Consider the following 7630-nt stretch of genomic DNA (forward strand, 5'->3'; position numbering starts at 1 on the left):
GAACAAAGAGAAAGTAAAGCAATAGATAGATAAAGAAATAACCAAATAACAGTTTCAGACTGCACACCAACGACTCTAATTCGGAGCAAGAATTCAAACTGCAATATCTCAGTGAAGACTGGGAGCCGTGAGGAGACACCCCCAAGCCTCCAGAGTTACCCCCGGGGATTGCCTATCGCTTCCAGCGTGGACAGCGTGCCCTGAAGCCACCTGCCACTCCTACCCATCGGCGCGCTCCCAGCAACTGGGGCGTGACGTCATCCGCAAGACTGCTGGATGTGCCGCTGGGGTGACTTGACCTCTCTGAGCCTCACGTGGGGCTTGGAGACCATCGACAGACCTAACCCGGGCTGCTCACTGGGGCAGTCAACAAGGACAGAGCCTGATGTAGCCTGCAGGGGGCTATATACCAAAAGGGGCTGCTGCATCCTCCACTGTCGTGGCCCTGGCCCCGGGTGTGAAGCGCCATGTTGACCCTGGGTCTCAGGTGATGGAGGTTGCGTTGCTCACGGGTATAGAGGCTCCGCGCGCAACCGGCGTGGCCCCTTCAGCTCTGGGCCTGAGACCTGGGAGAGGACGGGGTGCACGACTTTTACGAGGCTCAGGAGCAAGGTGCCTCTCCTCCCCACTGCACGTTGGCACTCGCGGTTCCCTCGCCGTGGAGAGATGACGTTCCCGGTTTCCCTCGCGGTTGGCGCCTTCTTCACCAACCTCTCTAAAGAAGCTCACAAGGGAATAAATGAACGGAAGGAGAGTGACAATTCTTGAAGATGTTCAATTGTGTGGGGACAAGAAAACGTCCCAAATTTATAGGCATCAGAAGGCCCGGGTGGGGGCTGGGGCAAGAAGGAGACGCAGTGAGGACCGAAGAGTGGGCCGGCCTGGGATGTCCATCTAGTGACTGCTGGGACCTAGATCACCGAGGGATCGCACTGGGGAAACATTGTCTTGGGACCTGCTTCCCGGGCTGAGCTCATGTGTAAGAGGATGGAGACCAGAAGCGAAAAACAATGCTGATCTCCCCGTCGGGGAATCGAACCCCGGTCTCCCGCGTGACAGGCGGGGATACTCACCACTATACTAACGAGGAAGAGAGCTAAGCCGCGTTTTGGCAAGAAGCTCCTTTAAGATTCTTTTAATTCCATGACACTAATTTGTATTAAGAAAAAAAAACAAAAAAAAAAGTCCCACTGGATTGAACCGTACTCTGGAAGTGTCCGCTTAGGTTTTCCTTTTAGCGCTGAGTGTATACCGCAGACATTGATACAAAGAACCCCAGCGTTCACCGACAGACATCAGCAACCATCACAGAGGCTGATGATACGCGGGAGCGCATGGCGCTTGCTTTAGGGAACACTAGAGTCACCCTAAAAATGGATCAGGGAGGAAGTTTTCAACACCTTCTGGCTCAGCACACGATACACCGTGATTTTGTGTGGAAAGAAAATGAGAACATTTGATAAACTGAAAACTTCGGCAGGAAGAGAAAGAAAAAGACGAAAAAAAGGACCTGCCGAAACCCGGGATCGAACCAGGGACCTTTAGATCTTCAGTCTAACGCTCTCCCAACTGAGCTATTTCGGCGGCCGGTATCACATCGCTTTTTTTTCTCTGCTTCTTGTCGTTGCTATGCTTTTGCATTCTTGTTTTTTGCTCTTTGCTATTTTCTTCCGAGCTAAGATGCCTAGAAATCCACACCACCTGTCTCATTGCTGAGTCACCCGCGTGGTGTGGTCCGCGCGCGTCCCCTATGGCCACTATCCACGAGCGTCCTTCCGGCACCCCGGGCCGTACAGTCCACTGAGAACGTATTTATCGTCTCCCCTGTCTATTAACTGGAAGTACACACCCACGCCGGCCTCGCCGCGGAAGACCCCGGTCCTGGCACCGCTTGGTAGGTGCTTAGAGCGGGTTTGTTGAGCGAGTTACAAACGCTCCAATGAGCCCTGTCTTGGCTCAGAGTTCCGCTCCTCCCGCTCCCCACTCTCCTCCCGGAGAAGGGCCGGGGTCATCTCTGAATGCAGTCAGCCTCCAGGCGCCCGGGGGTCACCGACGCCAGCCTGGCGAGCAAACGCTCCCCGGATGAGGCTCCGCCTGGGCAGGGCCACACCTGACTCAGATCCGGCCTCCCAGCCTGGTCTACATATCTGCGCGCACTCTCAGCTGCGAAGCACTGGGAAACAAAACAGGTGCGGACGCGCGTGGGCCCTGCCTGCTTCCTTCTCTCGGGGAAGCAGGAAGTGGAAGGCTTGTACTGGGGATCGAGGCGAGGGAGTAGGGACCCGAGGTGGACGTAACCCTCTGTCTTTTAACACTCCCAGACTTTGGGATGTTGTCACGGCTTGGCAGCTGGAGTTCACACAGCCAGTACACCTGTCCACGCACACACTGGGTTTTCCTGGACAGCATGGAAGGCGTTTCACGGTTGGGAAACGCTAGAGAAAACAGGAGTGATTGCTCCCGACCCACCTCACATCGTGAATGGCAGGCAAACACTCTACACCCAGAATTCTTTTTTACTTAATTATTAATTTATTTGCTTTACATCCCGACCGTAGTCCCCTCCCTCCTCTCCTCCTGGTCCCACCTTCTTTTCCTCTTCTCCCCTCCTCCCTCCCTTATTCCTCAAAAACAAAGAAAAAAAAGCAAACAAACAAAGCAAAACAAAAACAAAACAAAACGGAGCCCACCCACCCCCTTAGCTCATCAAGTCCCATTAGGACTTGAGCGTGTCCCCTTCCCCTGTGGCCTGTAGAGCCAACCCCTCCAAGGCAGAGTGATCAAAATGCAGGTAACAGAGTCACGTCAGAGACAGCCCCTGCTCCCCTTTCTAGGAAACCCACATGAAGCCTGAGCTACATCTGTGTAGGGGGCCTAGTTCCAGTTCATGCATGCATGGTCCTTGGTTGGTGCTTCAGTCTCTGCAAGCCCCTCTGGGCCCTGGTTAGGTGGCTCTGTTGATCTTCTTGTGGAGTGCCTGTCACCTTCAGGTCCTTCTATTCCCCCCTTCCCCCCAACTTCTCCACAAGACACCATACACTTCGCCCAATGTTTGGCTGTGAGTCTCAGGCATCTGTTTGTATCTGCTGCTGTGTGGAGCCTCTCAGAGGACAGGTATGCTAGGTTCCTGTCTACGAGCATAGCAGAACATCGTTAATACTGTCAGGGGTTAGCTCTCTCCCATGGAGTGGGTTTCAGGTTGAGCCAGGCATTGGTTGGACATTCCCTCACACCAACCTACCCACAAAAACTTCAACCCAAAATGTACCTGCCTACAACATGTGCAGGGATAAAGATAGCGCAGAGATTGAGGGAAATGTCCAACCAATGCCTGGCCCAACCTGAAACACATCCAGACCTTTTAAACTGTAAGTCTGAGACAGTCTTACCAAGTCGCCCAGGGTAGCCTTGGCCTCACTTAGTAGGTCAGGCTGGTTCCGTTCCTGGCATCCACACGGCGGCTCACAACCATCAGCTCCAGTTTCAGGGCATCTGATCCCTCTACCGACTTCTACAAGCAGCAGGCACGCCCGTAGTGCACATACATACGTGCAGGCAAAACACTACCACACACAACATAACATAATCAAATATAAAACAAATCAGTTTGGATACATAAAGTCTTGTTTCAAAAAACAAAATAAAAATTAAACCAGAAGGAAAAATGGGAGCTGCGATGAAGTTCTGTAAGCCACCTGCCGGGGAGGCTGAGACAAGAGGATTATTCCTGGAGTTAAAGGTCTGCTGGGGTTACAGGCCAACCAAGAATTAGAAAACAAAACCCTGGTCACAGGTGAACACCTGATGTATATGCTTCCTTAGCGCATGCTTTAAAAAAAAATAAATAAAAATTTGTTTTTGCATGCTCTTATTTGTTTTTTAAAAATAAGGAAAATAAAGCCAATCTTCGGGACAAAAATGGAATAAGGTGGGGGAAACTTTTGGGGAAGTAAAGGAGGGAGGAGCTTTGAGCAGCAGTCTTGGGAGTTCGCTTTATCCACAATTAAATTCAGGGGGTTCCTACATGATGGGTGACGGAGGAGTACTGTTGGGCAGAAAGTGAATTAAGATTCTTTTCTGAGCATCTTCCACCCATCCATGGCAGTGGAGCATAGGATTTCTAAAATTCAAAATAACGCGTATAGCCTCCCCGTCGGGGAATCGAACCCCGGTCTCCCGCGTGACAGGCGGGGATACTCACCACTATACTAACGAGGAAAAGCCATACGCGGCATTTTACAGACAAACACCTATAGAGGGACCAATCCCGCAGCGGGAACATGTTTCCTTTTCTTCTCCACGTTCCTTTTCCCCGGCTCTTTTCTTCTCTCCTTTCTGATCCTTTCTCCCTCCGTATTTCCCTCGCTTTCTCCAAAGACCTTAGCTCGTAACACCAACATCAGGAGCTGAAATGGAAAAAAAAAAAAAAAAAAAAAAAAATTAAATCTCAGAGCAGCGTGCATTTGATATCCAGCACCTATTCCGGAAAGATAATGGGGTGCCAGGGGATGTAGCTCAGTGGTAGAGCGCATGCTTTGCATGTATGAGGCCCCGGGTTCAATCCCCGGCATCTCCACAGCATCTCCCATCAGGGTTTCTCTTTTGCACCCACCGTGTCTCCAAACAAATAGATCGTTAAGGAGCCCAGTAACCTTGCCACGTCCGCGCAAGGACTCTCTCAGCCTTTCTGAAACTCAAAATTCCAGCTCGAGGCCAACAGTAGGAATCCCAGGGATGTTTTATGAAGACACACAGAACTGTGGGGGGACGCGGTGACATCCACGAAATCCGCAGGAACCGGAGGAGGCGGGTGCTTGTGTCCTGAAGCGACAAGCCGGAGCTTTGAAGTTACAGAGCCAGAAGGCATCTGGGTGCCTGGGCTTTAGTGCATGGGGACCGAAGCGGGTAGAACTGGGGTTTGGAAGCTCCCGGAAGGCCGGAGCACTATGGGTAGGATTCTAAGGCTCCTTCTAGCGGCCACGTGCAGTTCTGCAGGGGGCGGTTCTGGGCCGACTCTATAGACAGCTATGTAACAGCCTAACTCAGGGGCCCACGCTTTGTTTGGTCCTTAGGTTTGTTGTGCCACTCTGAAGCCTGTCACCAAGGTGTAGCCCCAACTTTTTATCCTCTACTTCGAGGATGGCATGGGTGCCTTTGCAGAGGAGAGCCAGTGGGCTGAAAATCGTCTAGATTAAGAACACTGGCTGTTCTGCCAAAGTACTAAGTTCAATTCCCAGCAACCACGTATAGTGAGATCTGGTGCACAGATACATATGCAGGCAGAATGTTGTATAACAAATGTAAAAAATAAAAAGAAAAAAAGAAAAAGAAAAAGAAAGCCTTTCAATTAAACATATCTGAAGGCTGGGGTGTGGCTCCGTTTGTGGAGCGCTTACCTAGAAGGCACAATAGCTCTCACTACCTAAGCCAGACGTGGTAAGGCATGCCTGTCATCCCAGCACCTGACAGGGCTTTGAGGCTGGCCTGGGCTGTGAGAGACCCTTTCTCACTTGCACACAAGGAGGTGCTCCTGGCCCTTTCTGCTCACCAGCCACAGGGATGGCCTTGATCCTCACCAAGGATGAAGCGCCCCAGTCTGGCTTATGTGGCACTGGGGATGGTACCTGGACTGCCTCTTAGCCCTGCTAAGAGCGTGGAAAATGACTGCTTTGCATTTCCTGCCTGCTTGAGGGTGAGCGTCTGTCCTGTTCCCAAGGCAGGCCTGTATAACCTCCTGGCAGTGCTGACCCAGTCTGGGGCAGGTTTGGGGGAAGACAGGCATAAGGTTCACTGATGCCAGTCGTGGAGGTGGGAGACCAGGTCTTCCAGCTGCCTCTCCAACAGCTGGGGAGCATTCCGGGACAAAGCAGGGTGGTTAAGGGGGGGAGTGTGGCGAAGTCACCAGAAGGCCAGGACTTAGTCTCCAAGCTCACAGGAAAATGACACTGGGCCAGCAGACCTAGCACACACCTGTTCCCTTCTGCTGGGAGGATGGAGACAGATCAGTAGTGTAAGGTTGTTTAAGCCAAGTGTGGTGGCTCACACCTGTCATCCCAGTTGTCGGAAGGTGGAGGCAGGGTCATGAGTTCAATGCCCACTACATAGTGTGCTCAAGGCCAGCCTGGGCTACATGAGATCCCACTTCAAAACAGAAAACAGAAAAAACTAGACACAGGCCTTCAAAATGGCTAACTGGATAAAGGCGATTGCCAACAAAATTGACAATTGACCCAGGACTTAGGAGGCAGAGGCAGACAACTTTTAGGAATCCGAGACCAGCCTGATCTATGTAGAGTTCCAGGACAGCCAGGGCTACATAATGAGACCCTGTCTCAAAACACAAAGCCCAAGCTGGGCATGGTGGCACGTTTTTAATCCTAGTACTTGGAAGGTAGAGGCAGATAGATCTCTGTGAGTTCAAGGCTAGCCTGGTCTACAAAATGAGTGCAGGATAACCAGGGCTATCCCAGAGAAACCCTGTCTCAAAAAACCTAAGAAATAAACCCTAAATTCCTTAATTTCCTTTTAAAAAAATTACGCTGTTTCAAAGGACAATTTTCATATATCCTATAAATGTACTGGGCACAGGCCCCCTCCTTCTACCATCCTGTTCTCTCATTAGTCCCTTTTGCTCCCCAGTTTTACTTTCAAATCACACATACAATGTGTGGCTTTATATATTTATAAAGTCTAGGATTTACAAATAAGAGAAAACATAGTATTTGTCTTCTTCTGGTTGGCTTAATCTGCCTAGTTGTTAATCTCGTTCCTTTTTCCTATGGCTGAAAGAAACCCCCTTCTTACATAAACCACATTTTCTTCACCTTCATTCTTTACCTTGATGGGCACCAGGCCGGTTGTATAGCTTAGCCTGTCTGTGATGTGTTGCTTTGGAATCCTCTAGTATATACTCAGCAGGCATTGCTAAGCCTTGTTTTAGGGGTTCCTAGGGTTCCGAGGTGTCTCCATATTGACTTCCATAGAGGCTAGACTGGTTTCCGTTCCCATTCCTGGCATCCACGTGCAAGGACTGCCTTTGGCCTAGGCTCTGCTGAAACTGAGATCTACCTCCTGATCCTCCTAGTGCTGGGATTAAAGGCATGCAACATCTCACACACACAGCTCATTTGTTACCGTCTTGATGGGGGTGAAATCTGATGTAGTTAAGATTTGTTTTTTATATGTGCTTGCCCAGTGCCTGAGGAGCCAGAAGAGAGAATCAACCAGACTCCCTGGGTCTGGAGTTATAGATGGTTGTCAACAGCCATCTGGAAGCTGAGAACCAAACCCATGTCCTCTGAAAAAGCAGCAGGTGGTCTCTACTGCTGAGCCACCTCTCCAACCTCTCATGTAGGTTTGGTTGTTGGAGACAGGGTTTCTCTTGTAGTCCTGGCTGTCCTGGCCGTTGCAGACCAGGCTAGCCTTGAATTCACAAGAGGTTTGCCTGCCTCTGCCTCCTGAGTGCTAGGATTAAAGGTGTGCACCACTGTGCTCCGCTCTTACGTGGTTTTGGTCAGTGTTTTTCTGATGGCTAGTAAGGCTGACTTTTACTGTTATTAGTTTGTCACTATACAATGTGTGGAGTGCCTGGGCAGGCCAGAAGAGGGCACTGGATCCTCTGGAACTGGAA

General features: G+C 50.6%; 4 non-coding genes across 4 annotated transcripts; 1 reads left to right on the forward strand and 3 right to left on the reverse strand.

Annotated features, from left to right (window-relative positions):
- Positions 1 to 1018: 1018 nt before the first annotated feature.
- Trnad-guc (transfer RNA aspartic acid (anticodon GUC)) lies at positions 1019 to 1090 on the reverse strand. The gene has a single exon. It is a non-coding gene; the product is annotated as a tRNA-Asp (tRNA).
- Positions 1091 to 1511: 421 nt separating this feature from the next.
- Trnaf-gaa (transfer RNA phenylalanine (anticodon GAA)) lies at positions 1512 to 1584 on the reverse strand. The gene has a single exon. It is a non-coding gene; the product is annotated as a tRNA-Phe (tRNA).
- A 2562-nt stretch (positions 1585 to 4146) lies between these two features.
- On the reverse strand, positions 4147 to 4218 carry Trnad-guc (transfer RNA aspartic acid (anticodon GUC)). The gene has a single exon. It is a non-coding gene; the product is annotated as a tRNA-Asp (tRNA).
- A 286-nt stretch (positions 4219 to 4504) lies between these two features.
- Trnaa-ugc (transfer RNA alanine (anticodon UGC)) lies at positions 4505 to 4576 on the forward strand. The gene has a single exon. It is a non-coding gene; the product is annotated as a tRNA-Ala (tRNA).
- Positions 4577 to 7630: the final 3054 nt, after the last annotated feature.

The sequence above is a fragment of the Psammomys obesus genome, unplaced genomic scaffold (genome assembly GCF_907164565.1).
Source record: "Psammomys obesus unplaced genomic scaffold, mPsaObe1.curated_primary_1811, whole genome shotgun sequence".
NCBI classification, from domain to species: domain Eukaryota; kingdom Metazoa; phylum Chordata; class Mammalia; order Rodentia; family Muridae; genus Psammomys; species Psammomys obesus.